Below are 11,660 nucleotides of genomic sequence, written 5' to 3'. Positions count from 1 at the left end.
CGCATTATAATTTTACATCAGATTTCATTAACATGTGAACTCGTGAAATAAAAGATAATAGGCCAAATATTAAAATGCAAGCAGCAAAATACAAATTTGTTGCAATACATGTAACCTGTTATACAAAAATATCTCGGATAATAAAAACATGAATCTTTAACAGCAGTTTAAGAAACCCCCATATCTCCAGGAACTGTAATATGATTTGATGAAGAGGCAGTGGGTGTGGTCAATGAGTCATATGGCTCCTCCCTCTTTATGACTCCTCCTCCACATCATCATAGTCTGTTTTTAAAATCAAAAGCAAACTGATCATTTTCATTGTAGCCTAATATTTACACCAAGATGTAGTTTAAATGAGAAACATAACAAATAAAAATGAAATATGCTATAGAAATGTTCAATAACCTACCCAACAGGTTCCTCTCATCTTCATTGCTGTTCTTCACATCATCATACTCCTCCTGATCTCCCTCTGATTCACATGTGAAATAAAAACCTCATATTGTAGTTTGTAAATCAGCTTGTGTTATTAATGATGTCATTGATCTCTTTCACCTCTTGACTGTCTGAGATTATTAGATTTACTCCTGATAAAGTCATGATGATTCATTATAAAGGTGCATTGCGCAAGTCTCTGAGTTTTTGCAGAACTATGCCCCCTCTGGCGACAAGCGAAACTGCAACACTGCAACTGAACGCGCATGACGTCACGCCCAGTCTCAAATTCCGACCCGAATCCCTCTTATTTATTTTACTGTAGAGGCAATCGCAGTGATCAGAGAAGGGCTCATTCAGCCCATCAGGCAATTGTTTAAGCATGTATGGGTTAGAAATGAAATGTTGCGCAATGCACCTTTAATGGTAGAAATGTTCAATATTAGTGGGTGAAGGTGATCATGAAATGCAGTTCTGTCTGACTCACCTTTTACATCTTGAAAGATCTGCCCATTAATGATGACATCATCATAATGCTCTGGTGTGTCCACTACACATGAACATATAGACAGAACAAACATTGCATTATATCTTACAATGTAATGGGATTAACCCATAATATCATAAATCACTATAAAAGGATTATGGAAAATACACCAATAACAACAAAAAGTAAACACCATTTTTGATAGAGTTCTGTCCACTTGTCATTACATCATCATAGCTCTCAGGTGTGTATTCTGTAAATTTAACATGAGACAATATATAATGTATATATATTTCTATATATACATATACAGATTTTAATATATTTTAAATATTTCTTCCTCTTATAGAATAACAGAACGACACCTGTCTCACGATCTGGTTTCAGTCCATCAGTGATGACATCATCATAGTATCCCGGTGTGATTTCCTTCATCATCTCTTCTGCATCAAAACATGTATAATTTGGGCATTTTTTTATATTTTGGGAAACAAAATAAATGTAAAATATACTGTTGCAGGTTTTGGGTAATGAATGTTAGATGTGTCCCAATTCGTCGGCTGCGTCCTCCGGTCATCACATTTGAAGGCTGTATACCTCATCAAGGATGTCTTATTTAAGAGAAGTAACCGTAATCAAATTGACTGTTATTCCTCATTAGGTGTAAAATACTTAAATTTCTTTCTTACTTTGCAATCTAACGGTTATTTTTCATAAATGAGACCGCCTCAGTGACGTATGCAGTCTTCAGATGCGACCTCCGGAGGACACAGCCTCTGATTGGGACACAGCGGGATCACTGACCTTTCAGGACACTGCCATTGGTGACATCATCATAATATGCAGTCTTGAACTCTTTTTCTAATAAGATAAAAGTTTTAGTGTTGTGAACAGTTGAATTAGTGTTAAAATGTGTAAATTTAATTTTTTATATATTTGTAAAACAAATTATTGAATTATTGTACAAATTATACAAATTATTATACAGCTCTCTAACCTGAGAGAAGCTCATCAGCATCTTCATACCCAGAATGCAGTTCTTCAGAGACGAGACTTCCTGTTAAAGGACAGCAGAACAGTCAGAAACATATTCATCATTACAAACAGACTGAATCCTCATTTCTCATTTGGATCATGAAGCATTGTGTTACTTACAACACAACATAAATATTAATTACTTACATTTTAAAATCATTAGAGGCAGAAAATCCTAAGTTTTAGGCCTATTAGCAAACACACATGTATCCTCACATGAACCCATTCCTCACTGCCTTCCAGAAATACACACAGGAAGAGACAAACACACACACACACACCTGCACCTTGACTTAGAAAAATATTAACCCCTCCTTACCCTCAAAATACACACAGGAAGACACTCATACACACACACACACATACACACACACTCACACTCACACACACACACACACATAAACATGCACCTGCAGCTCTGTGGTTTTCTGTGAGGAATTCTCTGGTTTAAAGCCGGAGGTTTAACGGACTAATAATAGATGAACATCAAGTGTCTGACAGACTCTCTTATTAATCATATTATATAAGATTCACGGCTCATGTCTCACCTCTCTGAGTGAAGTGATTGTGTCTGTGATGAATCTCCTCATAAACGGCCTCAGTCGTCGTCCTGTGTCTCCTCTTAAAGAGAGCTGTGAGTGTAGACAGACAAACCTGCTGTCAGTTCACAACACATGACTGATCACACACTGAATAACACACAATATGACAGTCTCTGGATCTCTCCTACCTCTCCTCATCACTCTGTTCTGCTGAATCAGTATAAGCAGTGGCACTAAGAGCAGTAAGAGCAAAACTCCCAGTACAACCACAAGCACAGAGAGAGACACTGGAGGAGTTTGTGGAGGAGTGACTGATGTTGAGTGCACTGTCTGAGAAACTGGAGGAGAAGCTGATGTTGTTGTGGCAGGAGTAGTGGACACTGACAAATCTGTCAAAACAGACACAGACAGATTAAAAATCATGCAAATACACAGTTATTAGCACTAAAATTATGTGAAAATGACTAATATTGCTCAGGGTTTTGCTCTGACCTGTACAGGTGAGTCCAGCGTGCTCTTTGTGGGAGCAGTCAGTGTGGTTCTTCAGGGAGAGAGGACAGTCCCACAGGTGAATCTCATTCCCTCTGCACTCGACTCTGTTCAGCCACACAACACCTTCACCAGCACCAAAGACTGAATTCCCATCAGCCCTCAGTGCTGCTCCACAACCCAGCTGCCTGCAGACCACCTGAGCATCGCTGATGTCCCACAGATCAGCACAGACTGAACCCCACACAGCGTTATGATACACCTCCAGCCTCCCAAAGCACCGGCCCAAACCTCCACTCAGTCTGAGAGGAACATGATCTAAATCACACACAGAAACATCACTGACCAGCTTCAACACATTTACAACAAAACACACTAAAGCTGGAGGCCTTTAAAGCTGTGATTAATTTTGAATGTGGAATAAAAATGTATTTACTGTACAAAAAAATATATATAGGAAAAAAAAAGAAATATAAGCTTATGATAAACTTACTTGAACACTGTCTCTGGTGAGGAGATGGAGAGTTTGAAGATGTCAGACAACTATGAGGAGACTCATGATTTTCTTTCTCTGAAATATGAAAGTTTCAAAACATCACTAATCAGAATATTAGGCATCATAAATAATATTTAACCAAACATGATCATGTCAAACTATCTTAAATCAGTTAAATATCATCTTACCTGAGCAGGTGATCTTGGCCACTTCATTATCACAGTCATTCTGTCCCCAGGGTGAAGATGGACACTGCCATAGAGTGGAATCATGATGTCGACATTTAAAATAATCAAGCCAATTATGAGACTTCAGTCCCTCTGAAGAACTGGGTTCACTTCCAGATCTTCCACAGTTCAGCTCTTGACAGATCAGACTCACTGTGTCTCTGTCCATCTGGTTTACACACACATTACCCCAGGATCCATTGTAGAAAACCTCCACATTCCCTTCACAGCCCTCAGTTAACCTGATCTCTTTAAACTCTAGAAAGACAAGGGAGAGAATCAATGTCAACTTTCATGTGAGTCTGTTCATTTGGGATGCAAACCATTAAATAATTTGACGAATAAATCAATTGACGGTTATTTTAGTGCTTTTAAGGTATAAATATTTGGAAAAACAAAATGCAAATCCATTTCTAAAGGATGAGATCATTTAAATAATAAATATATTTCAAACATTTAAAACAATTCATGCAAAGGGTGTTTACACAGACTTTTTAGTAACTTTTTAGTCTTTTGTTATTAAACAACTAAAAATGCTTCTGACCAAATGCACACTATGTATATTTAGCTACATTTTGTTGTATGAGCATCCAGTCAGTAACTATATTTCAGTCTCAAAGTTTGCTCTAAACTGCATGTTTTTAATTCACTGAACAAAACTGACCCATTTGTTCAGGAATCACTACACTAGTTATGCTGTGTGCTGAGAACCGACTCATTAAAGTCATTCATTTGGACAACATTAGTCACGCTATGCATTTCATGAAGTAATGTTGTGTTGTGGTAACGATAACTATAGTACTTCAGAAAACTCTGTCAGAGCACATAGAAAAGTGCATGTGAAAGAAGAGTTATTGGTTCTAATATTTTATATATATTTTCAGAATAAGAACATATTCTCAGTTCCCAACACTGCTGTTGATGTGCATTATAGTGTACTGGATATTATCGGTCACATTGATAGGTTATTGAAATGTTATTATTTAAATTATTCTTTACAATTTACCTGAGCACACGACTCCTACATCCTCCTTGTGTTGACAGTCATGTTTCCCCCAGCCTGGAGAAGAGCAGTTCCACAGGGACGTCTCATTCCCCTCACACTCCACCTCATCCAGCCATATGGGTCCAGAACCAGGACCAAACCAGGCTGGTACCTGCTGGTTACTGAGGGCCACTCCACACTGCAGCTGTCTGCACACCACATGGGCATCTTTAATATCCCAGGAGTCATCACACACTGTCCCCCATGAGCCACTGTGAAAAACCTCCAGCCTCCCTGCACAGTCTCCCCCAGAACCCACCAGCCTGATGGACCCGCGACCTGATATTCAGAGAGAGAAAAACACATTACTGATCACTAACAACTGAAGAATCTGCCCAGATGTTGTTGTTCTCACCAAGGCAGGTGATTGACAGCTGTTGTGTGGAGCTGCAGTTGAGAGTTTGTGGAGAGCTGCAGTTCCCCAGATGAGCTTCACTCCCAGAGCACTGGAAGCCCGTCACACACTCATGACTGTGTTCAGGACTGGATGAAGAGGAGCTGGAGAAGTTCAGCACAGAGCCACAGCCCAGCTGTCTGCAGACCACAGAGGATTCAGTGAGACTCCAGGAGTCCAGCAGAACTCTCCTCCAGACCTGATGGATGGAAATTTCCAGCTCCCCCTCACACTGTCTCTCTCCAGACAACCGCACCAGACCGTCATGAACAGCCAGAGAGGAATCTAGAGAGGAGAGCTCATGTTTTATTTGCAAGTTTGGTAGTATGCTTTACATTAATAATACATAAAAATAAATAAAAAAATGAACATAAAGAAAACTGAAATATTGCATTTATATGCCTACTATTAAGTCTTTCAGGAGCATGAAATCAATGAAGTCTTCCAGTAATTTGGACTCACCAGAGCAGACGACTCCAACATCTCGTCCATGAGAACATTCAGCTCGACTCCATGAAGAGACGGAACATTCTGAGAGTTTTGTTTCATTCCCGTCACAATCAAACACATCAGCCCAGATTTCACCACTTCCCTCTCCAAACCAGTCTGATCCCACAACAGACACAGCAATCCCACAATTCAGCTGTCTACAGAGACACTGGCAGCTCTCATATCCCAGCATGCATCACACTGTGCCCCATTCATTGAGGAACCGAAGCTCCACTCTTCCAGAACAGACGTCAGGACCATTGACCAGTCTGAGGTCAGTGTAACCTGGACAAAGAACAGAGATCTTACTGAAATTTATCAAACCAAAAAGAAACTGATCAAATAATTAGATTTAGTATTTAATAAGTAGATTTCTCTACACAGTAGAGAGTCTGAACATTAATATTTTACCAGAACATATCAGTCCCACGTTGTGTTCATGGATACAGTTTATATTATGTGAGGATGATGATTGACAGCGTTGAATGTGTGATTCATTTCCTCTGCACTGAATCTCTTGTGTCCACATCTGAGCGTCTCCTTTGCCAAAAGCATCTTCTCCCAGCACCTGTACAGGAGCCCCACAGTCCAGCTCTCTACACACAACCTCTGCATCCTGCTGGTCAAAGGCAGCGTCACACAGTGTGTGCCAGGTGTTCCCACGAAGGACCTCTAGCCTCCCAGAGCACAGGTGAGGTCCATCAACAAGTCTTGTAAACCGTCCATAGTTTATGGTTTCTGATTATATTGAGAGAGTGCACAGCACAGAAGAACACTTTAATTGGATGTGTTATGTCCTGATGAGACAGCTGACACTATCATTTTTATACAGACATAAAGCAACAGCAAGTCACTGTCCTTGTCAAGTCACTGTCCACTGTCCTGCCTTGGTGAGAACAAATTAATTCATTCTTTAGACAATAACACATGTTAATTATTCAACAAATTGTTTATGAATTGCTCTGAAAACATATTACAACAAGTTATTTTAATATTTGTGGATGAACATTCAAAAAAAAATTGTATAGCGCTTTTCACAATACATATTGTATATTTCAAAGTAGCTTTACAGAAAATGCATGCGTCCACATTACAATTTAGAGTGATCTGTTATCAGAGATGAGTGACTGTGTCCAAGTTATGTATTTCAGAAATGTACATACAAATCACACAGTTAGCTAATAATGTATTCATTTAAATGTTGTATTAATTTAAGACAGAAACAGTGAGCTCATTGAAGTAATGAATACATGTTGTTAACAAATAATTAGGATATACAGAAAGTTGAGTATTGGTGCATGTTGAACCATGATCAGAGATGTATTAACAGAGTGATGTATGGAGCCGCTCACCTGAGCATCTGACTCCAGCATCTTCATCATGAACACAGCTATGAACACCCCATCCGTTTGATCTACAGTTCTTCAGTGTTGACTCTGATCCACTACAGGCCACATAACTCATCCAGATTTGTCCTGATCCTTGTCCAAAGTAAGCAGAACCCACAGCCTCTAGAGCCTCTCCACATCCTATCTCTCTACACACCACTGCAGCATCAGTCTTATCCCAGCTGTAATGACACACTGTTCCCCACTGACCATCATGATGAACCTCCACTCTACCAGCACAGGGACTGTTACCACCAACCGATCTAACAGTTTCGAAATCTGTACATGAAAGAGAGATTTAGCTAGTAGCAGTAGAACATTGCAAAGTTGAGGACATATTCAAAATAGGAGAAAATCATTATGACAAATTAAATTGGTTGCCTGTAAAAATGAATTATTAAAATTGAATTAGTATAAGATAGATTATCTAGTGTCATAAGATCTATTTCTATTTCTCTATTCAGTTTCTATTGGTATATATATCAACTGCTCATTTAAACATAATGTCACTTCATTACTCTCTATTTTTTTACTTACCAGATGTGGTTATAGTGACTATAGAGGAGAGTAAAACGAGTGTCAGAAATCCCTCCATCTTCTTCTGCTCGTCACACTGTTTGTTTGACTCTGTTTCTCCTCTGCTCCCTCAAACACACTGAAGAAACTGGCTCCTGTCAGTCCCCTAAAGAGAGAGAGACTCTCACAGCTGCCAATGACACTCACTGTTACCTTATTAGACACAACAGAGGAAATCATCAAACACAATCACTGACAAATCACACAGCAGCATTTTTATTTTCTCCATATATATCAATAAAGTGTGAGCGCTGATGAGCGGGACTCCTCCTCCAGTGTGAAGAGACACTTCACAGAGGATAGAATCATATCTTTCATAAGTCAGGATGGAGATAAAGTCACACTAAACTTACAGGAGATTGATACAGAAATACTGCAGGTTATATTCAGCATCAAAGCCTGACACTGCACACAGGAGATACAAGACTGATGACTGATTTTTGTAAGTCTGATCACTTCAAACACTAGTAGAGATCTTAGTAGGAGTAGACCTATTGTTTCATGAATTATTTGAACAAATGTAACATTTTAATCTCATTGTTTCCGGAAAAATTATGCCTATTGCTATTCATGGATTTTACTGCTTTGTTCTTTTATTCTAAAAAATACAATTTTATTACACCATAGTATAAAATATATTGTTGCTAAGCTATTCAGATGTGTATTTATTAAATAGATTAAATATTATCTACATAAATAGGTAAACTATTTTTGAGAAAATATAACAGCAATGAATGTGCGTTTAATGCTGCAATGCTGTATTTGTCTAGCAGATGGCCGCAAAACACCTTCTATTGTAAAGGGTAAGGGTTAGCACATAGGGAGAGTGAACGTACAGGATGTTGGATGGCAATCAATGGTTTCTCTTCACTTATAGCAACATTTATTAGTAACTTGTTTCATGTAGTAGAGCTCATTTCACTGCACATTGATTTTACACTTTATCTGCTGTTGTAATAGCCTAGGCCTATAGCCTAAGCACAGTGACAGTATGTAGGCCTAATCAGAAAATGTCTTTACACATTGTAGGCTCTTTAGCAGGATTTTAATATAAGGTTTTATACTGACAATTTTTGAAATTTGCCCTATTATATTTTTGTTTGTTTGTTTTGGGGCCTTTTCATGTGAGTTTAGTATGTAGGCCTACATGATGCTTTATTCTAGAAGAAAATGGAAACGTTTAGTAGGCTAGGCTACTACATCACAAAAATGTTTTATTAAGTTTCCTTTTATAAATTTGTTTTAAGACGAAAAAATAGGCTATAGATGCTGGGTGTTCAAGGCATCTTGATCTTAAAAGCGAGACACCCCATGCTACATAGCCTACAAAGAACAATTAACTAACAAAAAATAGTAGGCCCTAGATGCAAAACCCCAATGTGTTTTTAATCGTTTAATGTTTTTGTAAGTACTTTGGCATGGCGTCCGTCGCTCTTGCTGAATACACTGGAAAAAAAATCAGCTTGACGCGACGCAACAAAAACATCGTCGAATGTAAACAAACATGACAACATGAACACACACAGCTAGTGTAAAACACAAGCCGTGTACAGCACGAGAGAAAACATGACATGAGAGCACACAAAACAAGGCACAGACAAGGCAAAACAGGAGTGTCAGGGCTCTGTCACAAAACCAAGAAATAGACTAGACAGAAGTGACAGAACCCTGACATAAAGTTCCTCCTCAGTGTCCGCGAGCTCTTCTGTAGACCTGGAAGAGTAAAACACTTTTTCAGGTAAGAAGAGCTGTAATTCTGTATTTATGAATTTCTCTCTAATCTATAAGAACTTAGCTAAAATTTAAGTTAGCTATAATTTTAGTTTGAGGCTTCATGAAATCAGTATTTCATGTATTTAGTTTAATGTCACAAATTACAGCTAACATTTAACTTTTTAACACTGATGAGGTTAATAGCAGGATGCGTCAACCTTTATGTCTGTCAATCATGTAAAAGTTGAATTTCAATTGGTTCTTTATTAAAATAAAAAATATAAACTAATTGATACCCCCTCATTCAAACCTATCTTCAACTGATCAAACTGGAAATTTCACCACAGAAACCTCTTCCTGTTCCCCCTTGACATTGTGGTGGGACATCAACGTAAAGTGACAGTTCTGCTCACCAATAACGTCAGCAGCGATGATGACTAAGACTAATCTGCATTTCACTTCTCAAAGTCTTAACATTCCTAAAGACGAAAAGGATTGCTGATGTGCTGCACTCTCTCTGTTTCTTTCAGCTGGGACTCACAGCAGGCATTCAGTACAAGACAATAAATGATGTTTCCTGAATTAATCAGCATAATTCCCTGTATTGGATCTAGCTTTGGATTGTACATGATCCTGAGCTGTTGAAAGACGGTCAAGGTAAGCAGCGCTGGAATCATGTCAGAGATCGGACACGTTAGAGACACACGGGTCACCAGCAGTGGCTCAGACCAGGATGAGAAGCAGCCGAAACCACAGCCAAGGAAAAGTGTGAAGAAGAACGCAGGATGGGGACACATTGCTATGTTGGACAAAATAGAGGACTTCTTTTAGATCTGTGACAGCGAGGGAAAAGGCTTCATCACACGCACTGATATGAGGGTAAAGTAGGGGTCCTTAACTCTACAGGTCCTTCACCACAATATTTTTATGCTTTCATGATTATTTATTTATTTATCTTTACATCTGCCATGGTTTTGGAATAATTCAGCTCTGTATTCAAATTATGTTTTTTTTTTTTTTTAGCTTTGTATGGCCATCAAAGTTTTTTTTATTTTTTTTATTAAAATGCTTAGGGTGCATATGTTGCTGTTACAGTTCAGGCAAAGAAAGAGGATTAGAGAACCTAAATTGTAGCAGTCTTACTTTTATTTACAAAAATGAAAACAAAGATAATCCAAAACACTGGAATTGTAGGAATAGATAAACGTAACAGTTTCTGCTTTTACTCAAAGACAACACAGGACAATTGAACTGCAACAATCTGAGAGCTTAAATGCACAGGCTAAATGAGGAACCAAACAAGACACAGGTGAACATAATCAATTAATCAATGAGTAACCATAGTAACAAAGGACAAGCAAACAGGAAACACAGGAAGGAAACACAACATAAGAGTCCACAAACAGAACATTTTTTAGGACTATTTAAATTATTTGTTATTTATAATGTTCTATTAGTACAGAATAGGCAAATCAATATATCTAGATGGCAGAAAATAGTGTTAATGATGTCATTTTTCCATCTGTTTCTTGAGTATTTAATCATATACCATCATTCTCTCTATCTTAGAGGCTACATAAAGAATTGCCACTCACTGCTGAGGAACTCGAGAACGTTTCTGACTCACTATATCTTGACAAAAATGGATACCTGACCATAGGAGAGTTTTCCTCTGGATTCAGTGAGTTTATGATCATCTCCTTCCAGTCAAGAGGATCTATTTAAAAATATTTTGTTATTTGGTACATATTTACTGCACAGCAAATGACACTTTTACAAGGTGTATCTGTAACTGTTCCCCAGCCACAAGTAAGAAAATCTGACCAAAAGAGCAAAGCACTTACTAAACAATACCATGAAAATATTGTGTATTTTAGATATACTTACCATGGTACATAAATAGCCTATGGTACAATCATTCAGACTATGGTATAGGCTATAGTTACTATTAGCTATTGTCATTACTGGTACTGCAGTAGACTACTTTTTAACTTTATTTATTTATTATCCATCAGTTACATATTCTGCAGAGGGCCTTTAAACATTTTTTAATGACCTGATTTTAAATTACCATAATTTCTATTAGATTATACACAACCTGCAATACCATCTCTTTTGTCATTATTGGAACAAAAAAAAAAATCTTTACCTGTACAGGATTACCATGTATTGGCTTCGGCACCAGGGAACCGTAATCGGATATATATATATATATATATATATATATATATGTGTGTGTGTGTGTGTGTGTGTGTATATAATAATCAGATTTATATATATCGGATTTAAAATAAACAATGAAAACTTAAATACTGTAATTATTTAGATGAATTGTTTTAGA

The 11,660-nt window shown here is 37.8% G+C and overlaps 1 pseudogene across 1 annotated transcript; it reads right to left on the bottom strand.

The window, feature by feature from the left end:
• Nucleotides 1-256: 256 nt before the first annotated feature.
• Nucleotides 257-7,625, bottom strand: LOC311082208 (scavenger receptor cysteine-rich type 1 protein M130-like; annotated as a pseudogene). Its single transcript has 17 exons — nucleotides 7,568-7,625; nucleotides 6,995-7,309; nucleotides 6,054-6,380; nucleotides 5,616-5,927; nucleotides 5,115-5,438; nucleotides 4,721-5,038; nucleotides 3,676-3,972; nucleotides 3,485-3,562; nucleotides 2,995-3,309; nucleotides 2,691-2,891; nucleotides 2,509-2,592; nucleotides 1,923-1,982; nucleotides 1,730-1,786; nucleotides 1,300-1,368; nucleotides 926-988; nucleotides 413-475; nucleotides 257-285 (listed from the first exon to the last, which is right to left on the bottom strand). The product of its transcript is annotated as a scavenger receptor cysteine-rich type 1 protein M130-like (transcript).
• Between the last annotated feature and the right edge of the window lie 4,035 nt (nucleotides 7,626-11,660).

This window comes from Abramis brama (genome assembly GCF_963993115.1).
Source record: "Abramis brama genome assembly, chromosome: 4".
NCBI lineage: Eukaryota > Metazoa > Chordata > Actinopteri > Cypriniformes > Leuciscidae > Abramis > Abramis brama.
The sequence above is the reverse complement of the archived record's forward strand: the minus strand, read 5'-3'. Positions and strand labels throughout refer to the sequence as shown.